This window comes from Anomaloglossus baeobatrachus, chromosome 11 (assembly GCF_048569485.1).
Source record: "Anomaloglossus baeobatrachus isolate aAnoBae1 chromosome 11, aAnoBae1.hap1, whole genome shotgun sequence".
In the NCBI taxonomy this organism is placed as follows: domain Eukaryota; kingdom Metazoa; phylum Chordata; class Amphibia; order Anura; family Aromobatidae; genus Anomaloglossus; species Anomaloglossus baeobatrachus.
This window is the reverse complement of record NC_134363.1, coordinates 171375609-171392484: the sequence shown is the minus strand read 5'-3', so window position 1 is coordinate 171392484 and position 16876 is coordinate 171375609. Positions and strand designations below refer to the sequence as shown.

The 16876-nt window shown below is 47.6% G+C and overlaps 1 protein-coding gene across 3 annotated transcripts in view; it reads right to left on the bottom strand.

Moving 5' to 3' along the window:
- PCSK7 (proprotein convertase subtilisin/kexin type 7) overlaps window positions 1-16876 on the bottom strand; it is an 83308-nt gene that overhangs the window by 11853 nt on the left and 54579 nt on the right. The window lies entirely within an intron of this gene.

The following is a 16876-nucleotide window of genomic DNA, read 5'->3' as shown; positions in this document are numbered from 1 at the left end:
GAGCACACCGCCGCCAGAGGCCTACCGCGGAGCACACCGCCGCCAGAGGCCTACCGCGGAGCACACCGCCGCCAGAGGCCTACCGCGGAGCACACCGCCGCCAGAGGCCTACCGCGGAGCACACCGCCGCCAGAGGCCTACCGCGGAGCACACCGCCGCCAGAGGCCTACTGCGGAGCACACCCCCGCCAAAGGCCTACCATGTATGGAATAGGCCCGGTAAAGCTCTTGTCAGTGTGCTGGAAAGATTTATGTGTGAGTCAAAAATGGCAATAAAAATCTATATGTAGCTATAATAGTAAAGTTTCAGAGTCTCAAACGCACTGGAAACTCTGAACAAGGCAGTTTGTTGTTTCATTCTAAGCTGATTGCTTAGGAGAGGAAAATATTGAATGCATAAGAAATTTGAAGAATGGTGCAAAATCTTTAACATCTAGGAGTGAAAAAAAACTTTTAAATAATGTTCAGTTCTGTACATCGTTGGAGGTTCTGGTTCCGAGGACCCCACAATCACTGTTCACATTTGCTCAGCTTAATCTGGATCATGAAAAGCGAAGAGCAGCATCTATGAATCCGTCCACCTCTCTGCTTGTCCATGTGTATAAGATGGGCACTTCTGCCACTTCCCAAGACCCGAACTCCCACCGATTCAGGCTACGTTCCCACAGAAAGTATTTACTGTAGACCAGTGGCAATTAAAGGGATATTTACTTGCTGCAGATATTGTAAAAATGTTGCAATGTTTCAATCTTTGCGTGGTAAAGGGTGAAACTCACATGTAGAGCTACAGCGTAAATGACCAAGCTGCGGATTTTAAACCTGCAGGTCATCAATTTAAGCTCTGAACATTTTTGGAAAATTTCTTTAAATGTCATGCACTGTAAAAATCCAATATGCAGTGCTGTGTTAGCCTAAGTTCCCACGAGGAGCAATGTGCGCACGTTGCGTAAATTCATGCAGTTACGCTGCGCTTTGTAGCGCAGCGTAACTGAATGCGTCCTGCGTCCCCTGCACAATCTATGGAGATTGTGCAGGGGCCGTGCGCACGTGGCATATTACAACGCAGCGCTTCGGCTACCGCCGAAGCGCTGCGTAAAAAGAAGTGACATGTCACTTCTTCCGTGCGCTTTGCCGGCAGCTCCTGCTCTGTCTATGGGAGGAGCTGCAGGCAGAGCGCACGTTCTCGCCGGCACCATGCGCCTCAGAACGGAGCTTTTCAGCTGCGCTCTGAAGCGCACCTTTTACGGTGCTGGGCTAGTACGCAACGTGCGCACATACCCTTAGCCTAACAGTACAAAACATCTCAAAAGTTATATAAAAGTTTTGCTACCATTTAAAATAAAAACAAAAACAAACAAAACCTATGTCACTTGGTGGTTCGTGCAGAAGCACAATGAGACAAATGCATGTGCAAATAATTAACACTTGCAAAAGAAAAGTAGGACAAAGTGCCTCCAAAATGGCAAGGGTTAACCACTTGGAAAGCCTAGTAAAATGTAAGGAACAATGCAACATCCATGGTTCCTCCTATACATCCTGACCACATTATGGACAAACTTTTCATCCCCTGTAACTACTCTTTTCCTCCATGCTACCCCAACCCCCCCCCCCCTGCCATTATATTACTTGCCTTTCTCCGGTCACATTCTTTGTCAGCCAAGTCAGAAGCAGTAAACATTGCCTAAAAAGGACAGAGCGAGAAACCCTGAGTGCAGCTTGGCAGGTGCCCAGGAGGTGAATGTGCCCGTTTCACCACATATAAAATGAGCAGAGGGGAGCAAATAGGGGCTGGTTAAAGGATGCCAAGGGTTAAAAGTGCAAGCTCTCGTTTTACAGCTGACTTTTGGAAGCTGTCCTGTATCTGTCAGCCGTCATTACATAAATTAGAGTCGGGCCGGATGACGAAAAGGAGAAGGTGATGCAGAAGTGCTCGGATTTATGCGTTAAATATACATTCTCCGCTCACTGTCCGCCTCTTATTATGGGCTCGAAACTTAAAGGTGCGTAGCGGAGGATTCCTGCTGGCATCAGATCAGCTCAAATACCTTACTAGGTCAGACCCTGCCGAAATATTTCACCTTGACCTAGAACATACCTTTCTAGCACATACAAGATTCCGTACGATTTGGGGCCAAGCATAACATTTCTCCGTGTAATGAAAGTTATCCTCATCAGATTACCAAGGAAATGAATAAGTCTATTCAGAAGCCAACTACAGATTAAAGGGATGCTCTTCTTACAGGAGACATTCACTTTTATCCACTTTTCTGAACAAATGGCCACTGAAATTTATAAAGCCCATAAAACAACAATAGTAGTAATGTAGTAATAAAAAGGGGAACCCCCTCCAAAACGTCAAAAGAAAAAAAAAACCTAAATTAAAAAGGTAAAATTCGAAAGTGCTTGTAAAAAAAAAAAAAAAAAAGCACAATTTACTTGTTATTTACTATTGTCTCAGGTTTTAAGAATGGAGGGATTTCAATTCGTTCGATTACTTCTCATTTCCTAGGTTACTGGCCACCTCTGTAGTGTATCAGCGGTGTCGGATTTCCTAGCGCTTACAAGATCTTTTCTAGTACCTTGAATCTCAGCTGTCTGGACCTCCAAATTTAGATTCTGACACCTGCTATACTTCAAGTAAATTAGATTAACTTTTGCATGATTTCCCAAAAATAAAACATACCCCAAAAATAAGCCCTAGCATGATTTTACAGGAATTTTGTAGTATGCTTGAAATATAAGCACTACTCCAAAAATAAGACCTTGATACAGTCAGGATTGACTTTAAAAAAGTCAAACTGGGAAACTTCTCAGGGCACACTTCTTAAGGACCTTTGGTGACTTGACCATGATGTCACCAAAGGTCTCATTACTGTAGGAGTCTAAAGAAACTGAACAGGAGACAGGCTGGTGTGCAAGACTGGCATTAGGGGGAAGGGAGAGCAAACTGGGAAATTCCACAGGGCTCCTACGTGTTTATATTACGAGTTTAAAACTGCTTAAGGACCTTTGGTGACGTCATGTGATCATGATGTCGCCAAAGGTCTCTGCAGGAGTCTGACGCTGAGAAGGCGGAAGGCTGGTATGTACCATATGTGCAGTGTTCGTGTGTCAGAGAAACACGGTCCATAGGGCCTTTGGGACGGTCATACAAACATTTACAGTAATATTTAAAAAAAAAATATGAGAGACGAATATTGATGCTGTTCGAGAAAAGAGAAGAGGACAGATTTCCACTGGACCAAGCTGACTGGGTACTCCAAGATGGGTAGGAGGTTCAGGAGCGGATCCTGCTCCATACGAGTGGAGTGTTGGATGTGTTATACAGCGGACAGATTTGTGCAACTGCTAGGATCTGAGAACTCTGATCCCATAGGAGTTTAATCGCATTTTTTATACAATAACAAACTTTCTTTACCTAAGATGGAGATTTTTACTATTCTTTACACTTAACAGGTTTTTTCAACACTTTAACATTTATCCTTAGGAAAGGTCAGCAATGTTTGATCGGTGGGGGTATGAAGGGTCACGCCGCACCTCCGCCGATCAGCTGTTCACTGTGCTGCCGCTGCTGGCTGGACCTACTAAGCTGTGGAGCCGCACTGCACAGCTATATTGATAGAATAGTGGCTAGGGGTGGGTACTACATATCCATCCCGATTAATTTGAATAGGGGACGGATGTGCAGTACCTTTCAGTGGACACTATAGTTTATAGAGTTGTGCGATGCAGCTCCACAACTGAGTGGTTTGGGCTGGCGGCACCGATCAGACATCGATGACCTCTCCTTAGAATACGTCATCAATTTTAAAGTCCTGGACAAGCCCATTAACCCTTAACGACCGCGGGCAGTAATATTACGTCCTAGCGGTCATAATGTTACGGCCCGCGGTCTGCCGCCGAAAGCATGCCGCGATTGGCGCACATCTCAACTGATTTTCACAGCTGAGATGTGTGCCTGCTAGGCACGAGCAGAATCGTTATCTGGCGCTGTCAATATGTGACAGCATCATTATAACGGCATCGGTGGTAAACTTTTACTAACTGACCGATACCGGAAGTCACATGACGTGATCACGTGACTTCCATTAGTTGTCATGGTAGCATAGGATCATGTGATGACTCCTGTACTACACATGAACTACTTTCAGTTTCACTCGGACCACAGCTGAGTGAACCAGAAAGTGAGCGTATCTGCTGTTTACAGCTGTGTAGCTGTGATCAGCAGATAGGGCAGAGGGATCGGATTGCTCATCGCTATAGCCCCCTAGGGGGACTAGTAAAAAAAAAAAAAGTTTAAAAAAAATAAAAAAGAACCTAAAAGTTCAAATCACCCCCCCCCTTTCGCCCCATTGAAAATTAAAGGGATAAAAAAAATAAAAAATATACACACATTTAGTATCGCCGCGTTCAGAAACGCCCGATCTATCAAAATATAAAATCAATTAATCGAATCAGTAAACGGCGTATCGGCAAAAAAATTCCAAACGCCAAAATGACGTTTTTTTGTCGCCACAACTTTTGCGCAAAATGCAATAACAAGGGATCAAAAAGTAGCATCTGCGCAAAAATGGTACAGTTAAAAATGTTAGCTCGAGACACAAAATAAGCAGTCACTGAGTCATAGATCCCGAAAAATGAGAACGCTACAGGTCACGGAATATGGCGTAAAACGTGCGCCACTTTTTTCGGACAAACTTCCGATTTTTTTTAACCCCTTATATAAAAGTAAACCTATACATGTTTGGTGTCAACGAACTCGCACTGACCTGATGCTTTACACCTACACATCAGTTTTACCATATAGTGAACACAGTGAATAAAATATCTCAAAATCAATAGTGTGATCGCACATTTTTTGCAATTTTTCTGCATTTGGAATTTGTTTGCTGTTTTCCAGTACACTATGTGGTAAAACGTATGGTTTCATTTAAAAGTACAGCTCGTTCCGCAAAAAAATGAGCCCTCACATGACCATATTGATTGAAAAATAAAAAAAGTTACGTCTCTCAGAAGAAGAATGGTGAAAAAAAAAAACGGAAAGTGAAAAATCAGACGGTTGTGAAGGGGTTAATAAAACAATGAAAATGCAAACAGGCAAAAAATGTCTGTTATGGAAATATATTTTTAAAATCGAATTTATTTTTATGGAGTTATCAAAAATAACAGCACAATCACCTTCCTCTAAACAACCCCCTCCCTCCTGACACATCCACATATATTAGTAACATATTTATCTGTCACAGTACAGAAAACACAAGAAAAGGGGAAAGCTACTGCTTCTACTGCCAATCTGCTGGCATCAAGATCTGGCAGGATCTTTATGTCCACGGCCGCTGATTGTCTGAGGACTCAGGCTATGTGCGCACGTGTGCGTATTGCATGCAGTTACGCTGCGATCTGCACCGCAGCGTAACTGCATGCGTCCCCAACACAATCTACGGAGATTGTGCAGGGTCCGTGCGCACGTGGCATATTAGAATGCAGAGGTTCGGCTGCTGCCTGAATCGCTGCGTTCTAAGAAGTGACATGTCACTTCTGTCGTGCGGTTTGCATGCTGTCTATAGGGAGAGGCAGCATACAGACCGCACGAATTCTGCAGGCACCATGCGCTTCAGAACGCAGCTTTTCAGCTGCGCTCTGAAGCGGACCTTTTGTGTGCGGTGCAGTGCGCACATAGCCTTATGTTGCATCTGAGCAGAGGAGGCATGATTGCAAAGAACATGAAGGATGCAAGCGATCAGCGGCTGATTGGCTGCAGTGGTCAAATGACACTCTCTCCATGGATATTGGTGCAAGAACATCAGCAGGGAAAGAAGGGAATTTTGTTACTTACCGTAAATTCCTTTTCTTCTAGCTCCAATTGGGAGACCCAGACGATTGGGTGTATAGCTACTGCCTCCGGAGGCCACACAAAGTATTACACTAAAAAGTGTAAGGCCCCTCCCCTTCTGCATATACACCCCCCGTGGGATCACGGGCTCCTCAGTTTTAGTGCAAAAGCAAGAAGGAGGAAAGCCAATAACTGGTTAAACAAATTCAATCCGAAGGAACATCGGAGAACTGAAACCATTCAACATGAACAACATGTGTACCCGAAAAAACCAAAAATCCCGAAGGAAACAGGGCGGGTGCTGGGTCTCCCAATTGGAGCTAGAAGAAAAGGAATTTACGGTAAGTAACAAAATTCCCTTCTTCTTCGGCGCTCCATTGGGAGACCCAGACGATTGGGACGTCCAAAAGCAGTCCCTGGGTGGGTAAATTAATACCTCAAGTTAGGGCCGTAAAACAGCCCTTCCCTACATGGAGGCAACCGCCGCCTGCAGGACTCTTCTACCTAGGCTGGCATCCGCCTAAGGGTAGGTATGCACCTGATAATGCTTGGTGAAAGTGTGCAGACTCGACTAGGTAGCTGCTTGGCACACCTGCTGAGCCGTAGCCTGGTGCCGTAATGCCCAGGACGCACCCACGGGTCTGGTAGAATGGGCCTTCAGCCCTGATGGAACCGGAAGCCCAGCAGAACGGTAGGCTTCAAGAATTGGTTCCTTGATCCATCGAGCCAGGGTGGATTTGGAAGCCTGCGACCCTTTACGCTGACCAGAGTCAAGTACAAAGAGTGCATCCGAGCGGCGCAGGGGCGCCGTGCGGGAAATGTAGATTCTGAGTGCTCTCACCAGATCCAACAAATGCAAATCCATTTCATATCGATGAACTGGATGAGGACAAAAGGAAGGTAAGGAGATATCCTGATTGAGATGAAAGGGGGATACCACCTTAGGGAGAAACTCCGGAATCGGGCGCAGCACTACCTTGTCTTGGTGAAACACCAGGAAGGGAGCTTTGGCTGACCGCGCTGCTAGTTCGGACACTCTCCGAAGAGATGTGACCGCTACCAGAAAGGCCACTTTCTGTGAAAGTCGAGAAAGTGAAACATCCCTCAGAGGCTCGAAGGACGGCTTCTGGAGAGCAATTAGTACCCTGTTCAGATCCCATGGGTCTAACGGCCTCTTGTACGGAGGGACAAGTGTGACCAACCCCCTGCAGGAACGTGCGTACCTGAGGAAGTCGTGCTAGGCGCTTCTGAAAGAATACAGACAGCGCTGGGACTTGTCCTTTAAGGGAGCCGAGCGACAAACCTTTTTCCAAACCAGATTGCAGGAAGGAAAGAAAAGTAGGCAATGCAAATGGCCAGGGAGACACTCCCTGAGCAGAGCACTAAGATAAGAATATCTTCCACGTCCTGTGGTAGATCTTGGCAGACGTCGGCTTCCTAGCCCGTCTCATGGTGGCAATGACGTCTTGAGATAATCCTGAAGACGCTAGGATCCAGGACTCAATGGCCACACAGTCAGGTTCAGGGCCGTAGAATTCAGACAGAAAAACGGCCCTTGGGACAGTAAGTCTGGCCGGTCTGGTAGTGCCCACGGTTGGCCGACCGTGAGATGCCACAGATCCGGGTACCACGACCTCCTCGGCCAGTCTGGGGCGACGAGGATGGCGCGGCGGCAATCGGAGCTGATCTTGCGTAGCACTCTGGGCAACAGTGCCAGAGGGGGAAACACATAGGGTAGCTGGAACTGCGACCCATCCCGAACTAAGGCGCCTGCCGCCAGAGCTCTTTGATCGTGAGACCGCGCCATGAAAATCGGGACCTTGTTGTTGTGCCGAGATGCCATTAGGTCGACGTCCGGCCTCCCCCAGCGGCTACAGATTTCCTGAAACACGTCCGGGTGCAGAGACTATTCCCCTGCGTCCATACCCTGGCGACTGAGGAAGTCTGCTTCCCAGTTTTCTACGCCCAGGATGTGAACTGCGGATATGGTGGATGCTCTGTCTTCCACCCACATCAGAATCCGCCGGACTGCCTGGGAGGCTTGCCGACTGCGTGTTCCGCCTTGGTGGTTGATGTATGCCACCGCTGTGGAGTTGTCCGACTGAATTCGGATCTGTTTGCCTTCCAGCCACTGCTGGAAGGCTTGCAGGGCAAGATACACTGCCCAGATTTCCAGAACATTGATCTGAAGGGTGGACTCTTGCTGAGTCCACGTACCCTGAGCCCTGTGGTGGAGAAAGACTGCTCCCCACCCTGACAGACTCGCGCCTGTCGTGACCACCGCCCAGGATGGGGGTAGGAAGGACTTTCCTTTTGACAATGAGGTGGGAAGAAGCCACCACTGAAGAGAGTCCTTGACCGTCTGAGAAAGGGAGACGTTCCTGTCTAGGGACGTCGACTTCCCATCCCATTGGCGGAGAATGTCCCATTGCAGTGGACGCAGATGAAACTGCGCGAAAGGGACTGCCTCCATTGCTGCTACCATCTTCGCTAAGAAGTGCATGAGGCGTCTTAAGGGGTGTGACTGGCCTTGAAGGAGAGACTGCACCCCCGTCTGTAGTGAACGCTGTTTGTCCAGCGGAAGCTTCACTATCGCTGAGAGAGTATGAAACTCCATGCCAAGATACGTTAGTGATTGAGTCGGTGCCAGGTTTGACTTTGAAAAGTTGATGATCCACCCGAAAGTCTGGAGAGTCTCCAGCGCAACGTTCAGGCCGTGTTGGCATGCCTCTTGAGAGGGTGCCTTGAGAAGTAGATCGTCCAAGTAAGGGATCACAGAGTGACCCTGAGAGTGCAGGACTGCTACCACTGCTGCCATGACCTTGGTGAAAACCCGTGGGGCTGTCGCCAGACCGAAGGGCAGGGCTACGAACTGAAGATGCTCGTCTTCTATAACGAATCGCAGCAAACGCTGGTGCTCTGGAGCAATCGGCACGTGGAGATAAGCATCCTGATGTCTATTGATGCTAGGAAATCTCCTTGAGACATTGAGGCAATGACGGAGCGGAGGGATTCCATCCGGAACCGCCTGGTTTTCATGTGTTGAGCAGTTATAGGTCCAGAACGGAACGGAAAGAGCCGTCCTTTTTTGGCACCACAACCAGATTGGAGTAAAAACCGTGACCTTGTTCCTGCAGAGGAACAGGGATTACCACTCCTTCTGCCTGCAGAAGAGCATCGGCTCGGTCGGGAGGTGGGGAAGTTCTGAAGAATCGAGCCGGAGGACGAGCACAGAACTCTATCCTGTACACGTGAGACAAAATGTCTCTCACCCACCGGTTTTTTACCTGTGGCATCTAAATGTCGCCAAAGCGGGAGAGTCTGCCACCGACCGCGGATGCGGAGAGGGCGGGCTGAAAGTCGTGAGGAAACCGCCTTGGTAGCGGTTCCTCCGGCTGCCTTCTTTGGGCGTGATTGAGCCCGCCAGGAATCTGAGCCCCTCTGAGCCTTTTGAGTCCTTATGGACGAGGAAAACTGGGACCTGCCCGAGCCTGGAAAGGACCGAAACCTCGACTGTCCTTTCCTCTGTTGGGTTTTGTTTGATCTGGGCTGGTGTAAGGAAGAATCCTTACCCTTGGACTGTTCAATGATTTCATCCAATCGCTCACCAAACAGTCTGACACCAGATAAGGCAAACTGGTTAAACACTTTTTTGGAAGCAGAATCTGCCTTCCATTCCCTTAACCACAAGGCTCTGCGTAAAAACCACGGAGTTGGCGGACGCCACTGACGTACGGCTCGTAGAGTCCAGGACAGCCTTAATAGCGTAAGTCGCAATGCAAACATATGCGAGGTTAAGGACGCCATCTGCGGCACAGATGTACGTGTGACGGTGTCCACCTGCGCAAGACCAGCTGAAATAGCTTGGAGCGCCCATACGGCTGCGAATGCCGGAGCAAACGACACGCCGATAGCTTCATAGACAGATTTCAACCAGAGGTCCAGCTGTCTGTCAATGGCATCTTTAAGTGAAGTCCCATCTTCCACTGCAACTATGGATCTAACCGCAAGCCTGGAGATTGGGGGATCCACCTTTGGACACTGGGTCCAGCGCTTGACCACGTCAGGGGGAAAGGGATAACGTGTATCCTAAAGACGTGTGGAGAAACGCTTGTCTGGATAAGCGTGGTGTTTCTGGACTGCTTCTCTGAAGTCGGAGTGGCCCAAAAAGTACTGAATTTACGCTTGGGATACCTGAAATGGAATTTCTCCTGCTGCGCAGCTGACTCCTCCACTGGAGGGGCTGAGGGAGAAATATCCACCAGTCTATTGATGGACGCTATGAGATCGTTCACCATGGCGTCACTATTAGGAGCATCCAGATTGAAAGCGGTCTCAGGATCAGAATCCTGATCAGCTACCTCTGCCTCATCATACAGAGAATCCTCTCGCTGAGACCCTGACCAGTGTGTGAAGTCGAGGGTCTCTCCCAGCGAGCTCGCTTAGGCTGACTGGGACTGTCGTCCGTGCAGAGCCTTCAGCCTGGGATGTATGGGACCCCCTTGGAGCACGTATTAGTTCCAACTGAGGGAGACCGGGGGGCATTGTTCAACAGTGCCCATTGTCTGAGTCACCGGCCTGGACTGCAAAGTTTCTAGAATCTTGGTCATAGTCCCAGACATTTTATCCGCAAAAAACTGCAAACTCTGTCCTCTGGACAGTTTCACAGGTGGCTCTCTCTGGGCCACCACTAGCAGAGACTCTACCCAATGGGGGTTAGTGGAACCTGCCGGTAAAACAGCCTCACATGCGGTACAGACAGCATAGAAAGCCTGTGCCTTGGCACCCTTGCTTTTCTGCGGACGACATGCTGTTGTCTCCTCAGAGCAATCCAGGGGTATATAGCCAAGAAGCGACCGTACAGTGCAAATATAGGTACAAGCATAAAGTACACAAAACACTGTGGCACTAGTGGGGTCAGCACCAAGGTGCTGCTTACCGCCCGCTTAAGCGGGTGTGTGGTCGCCAGAATCCCTTGACCGGGTCTCCCAGAGCCTGTGTCCGTTCTCCAGCTTAGACTGCATGCAGGAATGGCTGCCGGCGTCCTGTGAAGAGGGGCGGGCCGTGGGCGTGCCCCAGACAAAGAGCGGGAAACTGGCGTCCCACTGTGCCCAGTGAGGGGGCTGGAGTATGTAAATAAGACTCCAGCCCTCGGTGCTGACCATTGTACAGCGTCCCGCCCCTTCCCTGACTGGCAGGCCCGGGGGCGGGAAGGAAACGAAACTAGGCCGCAAAAGCCGGGGACTCGATTTATAAGCGCTGCCGTCGTAAAAGCACGGTCAGCGCGGAAGTCCCCGGCGCACCACAAGTCTCATCCGCGCCGCAGCTTCTAGCAGCGGCCGGCGCGGCAGTTTCCCACACATTAACTCACTCAGCTAAGCTGCAGTGAGTATAGCCCCAGCGCGCAGCGCTGTTGTCCCCGGCGCACTAACACACCCAGCATGCTGGTGTGTGTGTGCGTGGTCTGTACGGGGACACAGAGTACCTTAACGTTGCAGGGCCTTGTCCCTGACGATACTCAGCTCCATTCCAGCAGGATCTCCGGGTCTGTGGATGGAGCCCGGCCTCAGAGCCTGGAGGCCGGTAAGATCCCACTTCACCCAGAGCCCTCAGGGGGATGGGGAAGGAAAGCAGCATGTGGGCTCCAGCCTCCGTACCCGCAATGGGTACCTCAACCTTAACAAACACCGCCGACAAAAGTGGGGTGAGAAGGGAGCATGCTGGGGGCCCTAGTATGGGCCCTCTTTTCTTCCATCCGACATAGTCAGCAGCTGCTGCTGACTAAACAGTGGAGCTATGCGTGGATGTCTGACCTCCTTCGCACAAAGCATAAAACTGAGGAGCCCGTGATCCCACGGGGGGTGTATATGCAGAAGGGGAGGGGCCTTACACTTTTTAGTGTAATACTTTGTGTGGCCTCCGGAGGCAGTAGCTATACACCCAATCGTCTGGGTCTCCCAATGGAGCGCCGAAGAAACAGGAGACAGCGCAGCATCGGTCAGGTAGGTGAACATAGGTATTGTTTTTTTTTACCTTTCTTACGCCAACTTGTGCTCATTCAGTTGGAAAGAATGGGACAATCCCTTTAGAAAGCGTGCAGTTTTCAAATTAAAACCTCATTTATTTACAGGTTACTTATGGAAATCATCTTTTTACCCAGTGCCTAAAATCACAGATGCCAGGTTGCCAGGTGTGAATAAGTTATGTATAGTTAGAAGTCGCATTGCTCTGCGCTCTGTAATGTGTCTACTACTAGGTCTCCGATGCATCTAAATCCGAGGAAAAAAAATAAAGAAAGACCAGAGTCTCGCCAAATCCCCCAGGATTAGACACAAATTCTAAAACGCTGCTGAGGAGGGATCTGGAAAGTCTCATAAGCTCAGAACATTATATGCAGCAACTGCTATCAACATGCTCAATTTAGGAAATTACTGATATTTTATGATGACGAGATGGATAATAAATCTACACCCGCACTTTATCAGTGGTAACACAATGTTATATTCTCCTTGCTATGGTCACACAGTGGTGTATGCAGTGTCCTTGTCCTGCAATCTTGTTTAAAAAAAAAAAAAAAGGCTGGCAGCACAATGTTCTTTTGCCCAACCATGGTCTAATGCAGGGGTCCCAATTACAGGGTCCATGGGCTGCATGCGGCCTCTCAGGCAGCTTCCTGCAGCCTGTAGACCAGTGGACCCGATAATGATCGCGGCCGATACAGCGGCCACCCTGCAGCCATCAGCGCTTTATTTCAGATGAACGTTATGCCGGCGTTGCGCAGAGTCAAGCTCTCTCTGCACAACTCAATGGCAGCCCCCAGTCAATCAGAGGCAAGGAACTGACGCGTATGACCTCAGCAGCTTGCCACTGATTGGCCAGCGGCTGCTACTAGAATAGTTGTGCAGAGAGAACTTGTCTCTGTGCAGCGCCGGCAAAACGTTCAATTGAATTTCAGAAGAATCGCTGACAGTGGCTGTGATCGTTACCGGGTCCAAGTACCCCCCGGGGGCGACAAGAAGCAGGGAAGGAGGACGCTGAGGGAACAGAGGATAGGTGAGAAGAGTGTTGGTGTATGTTGCCCGTTGAGACTGTGCAGGGCAGGGCATGTGTGTGTATAGAATGGCACAATAGGGGAACAGGCTGGGATATTGCTACAAGAAGAGATCCAGTAAAGGGGATATTACTACAAGAGGACCTGCATGGGCACATTACAACAGGATGGGCATATTACTATAGGCTCGGGACAAGTATGGGGACATTACTACAGGATGGGCATATATAAACAAAAAAAGTGCTCATTTGTTATAATAAATAAATGCAAAAAAAAAGTCCAAAAACAGTGATCCAAAGGTGTGTGTGTATATATATATTGTAACGTTGCGCCCTGCAACGTGGGGGTTCCACTCGCTTGCAGTGGTGTGAGGTAGCTTAAGCAACACACGTACACAGTCTCTTCATAGAAATTCCGGCAGTTTATTTAAAAACACTCAGCATAAACTGCCCTCAAACATAAACAATAAGTCCATAATGGAAGTTTTAGCAACTTCCCCACTCTCTGGCTCCTGCCAGCGTACAACTCTAGCCAAGGTTCTTTCCAGCACCCAGGGCCCTCTGCAGACCCCTGTCTGTCTCTCCTCCTGGAGAGATTCGGCCCTACAGCCCTGGCCTGGCTTGGCTGCACTCACCTCAGACTCAATTTCAGAGCCTTGTGTTCAGCCTCCACACAGGCTGATACACCCAGAGCTCCCGGCTCTGCTCTCACTCGTCTCCAGCACACACACTGGAAGTCTGGAGCCAGTCTCTATCTAGACTGTCCTAGACACACTCCCTCAGGTTCAGAGACAGGATTGCTTTAACCCCTGGAGCCACACCCACAGGTGGTAAGGAGTGCGAAATCAGCATCACACACCCTTCCATGGCTCTGCATGTAATGCAATCCTGTGGAACTACAGGTCCCAGCCAACTTCACATTGCAGAGCACCCATGCTTCTGCAAAACATACCGGCCCTTTGTAATATAGCCAGTTGATACGTCACAATATATAATTTATATATATATATATATATATATATATATATATATATATATATATATATATATATATACACACACATATATATATATACACACATATATATATATACATACATACATCCATACATATATATATATATATACATACATATATATACATACATATATATACATATATATACATACATACATATATATACATACGTACATACATATATATACATACGTACATACATATATATACATACGTACATACATATATATACATACGTACATACATATATATACATACGTACATACATATATATATACATACATACATACATACATACATATATACATACATACATACATACATACATATATACATACATATATATACACATGTATACATACATACATACATATACATTATAATAATCGTCTTTTATAAGACCTGATCAGGCCGGCACAGGTCTCTGGAGTTATCTTGGCCCACTCCTCCATGCAGATCTTCTCCAAGTTATCTAGGTTCTTTGGGTGTCTCATGTGGACTTTAATCTTGAGCTCCTTCCACAAGTTTTCAATTGGGTTAAGGTCAGGAGACTTACTAGGCCACTGCAACACCTTGATTTTGTCCCTCTTGAACCAGGCCTTGGTTTTCTTGGCTGTGTGCTTTGGGTCGTTGTCTTGTTGGAAGATGAAATGACGACCCATCTTAAGATCCTTGATGGAGGAGCGGAGGTTCTTGGCCAAAATCTCCAGGTAGGCCGTGCTTTCCATCTTCCCATGGATGCGGACCAGATGGCCAGGCCCCTTGGCTGAAAAACAGCCCCACAGCATGATGCTGCCACCACCATGCTTGACTGTGGGGATGGTATTCCTTGGGTCGTATGCAGTGCCATCCAGTCTCCAAACGTCACGTGTGTGGTTGGCACCAAAGATCTCGATCTTGGTCTCATCAGACCAGAGAACCTTGAACCAGTCTGTCTCAGAGTCCTCCAAGTGATCATGAGCAAACTGTAGACGAGCCTTGACATGACGCTTTGAAAGTAAAGATACCTTACGGGCTCGTCTGGAACGGAGACCATTGCGGTGGAATATGTTACTTATGGTATTGACTGAAACCAATGTCCCCACTGCCATGAGATCTTCCCGGAGCTCCTTCCTTGTTGTCCTTGGGTTAGCCTTGACTCTTCGGACAAGCCTAACCTCGGCACGGGTGGAAACTTTCAAAGGCTGTCCAGGCCGTGGAAGGCTAACAGTAGTTCCATAAGCATTCCACTTCCGGATGATGCTCCCAACAGTGGAGACAGGTAGGCCCAACTCCTTGGAAAGGGTTTTGTACCCCTTGCCAGCCTTGTGACCCTCCACAATCTTGTCTCTGATGGCCTTGGAATGCTCCTTTGTCTTTCCCATGTTGACCAAGTATGAGTGCTGTTCACAAGTTTGGGGAGGGTCTTAATTAGTCAGAAAAGGCTGGGAAAAGAGATAATTAATCCAAATATGTGAAGCTCATTGTTCTTTGTGCCTGAAATACTTCTTAATACTTTAGGGGAACCAAACAGAATTCTGGTGGTTTGAGGGGTTGAATAATAAATGACCCTCTGAATAAACTTTTCACAATTTAAAAAAAAAAAAAAAAAAAAAAGAAAGAAATAACATTCTTTTTTGCTGCAGTGCATTTCACACTTCCAGGCTGATCTACAGTCCAAATGTCACAATGCCAAGTTAATTTTGAATGTGTAAACCTGCTAAATCTGCAGGGGGTTGAATACTATATATATATATATATATATATATATATATATATATATATATATATATATATATATATATATAAAAGAAAAAAAAGGTACCAACAAAAATGTCACTTTGGCATGAAAAGAAAGCGGCCCCCCCAAATTAACTTTTTTCTATGAGCGGCCCTTATACCCAGTTGAGTTTGACATCCCTGGTCTAATGGCAGACAATTTGTTCAGTTTTAATACAGAACTGATGGAATTCTGCACTGAGGAGCATATGTGCAAATACTGCAGTGTCGTTCCAAGATGTTCCTCAATTGTGCGCTATTTAGTGCACGTTTGCGCTAACAAACGCCCAAAAACTCCATTTCGGAAACAAAAAAATCCGGTACCATAACAAATGCTTATTATTAGAGATTTTTTTTCCGTTTATGCAGAGAAAGAAGGGAATTTTGTTTACTTACCGTAAATTCCTTTTCTTCTAGCTCCAATTGGGAGACCCAGACAATTGGGTGTATAGCTATGCCTCCGGAGGCCACACAAAGTATTACACTAAAAGTGTAAAGCCCCTCCCCTTCAGCCTATACACCCCCCATACTGCTACGGGCTCATCAGTTTTGGTGCAAAAGCCAGAAGGAGGAAAAAATTATAAACTGGTTTAAAGTAAATTCAATCCGAAGGAATATCGGAGAACTGAAACCATTTAACATGAACAACATGTGTATACAAAAACAGGGGCGGGTGCTGGGTCTCCCAATTGGAGCTAGAAGAAAAGGAATTTACGGTAAGTAAACAAAATTCCCTTCTTCTTTGTCGCTCCTAAGTGGGAGACTCAGACAATTGGGACGTCCAAAAGCAGTCCCTGGGTGGGTAAATAATACCTCATAATAGAGCCGTAACGGCTCCGTCCTACAGGTGGGCAACTGCCGCCTGAAGGACTCGCCTACCTAGGCTGGCATCTGCCGAAGCATAGGTATGCACCTGATAGTGTTTCGTGAAAGTGTGCAGGCTCGACCAGGTAGCTGCCTGACACACCTGCTGAGCCGTAGCCTGGTGTCGCAAGGCCCAGGACGCTCCCACGGCCCTGGTAGAATGGGCCTTCAGTCCTGAGGGAACCGGAAGCCCCGAGGAACGGTAAGCTTCGAGAATTGGTTCCTTAATCCACCGAGCCAGGGTTGATTTGGAAGCTTGTGTCCCTTTACGCTGGCCAGCGACAAGGACAAAGAGTGCATCGGAGCGGCGCAGGGGCGCCGTACGAGAAATGTAGAGTCTGAGTGCTCTCACCA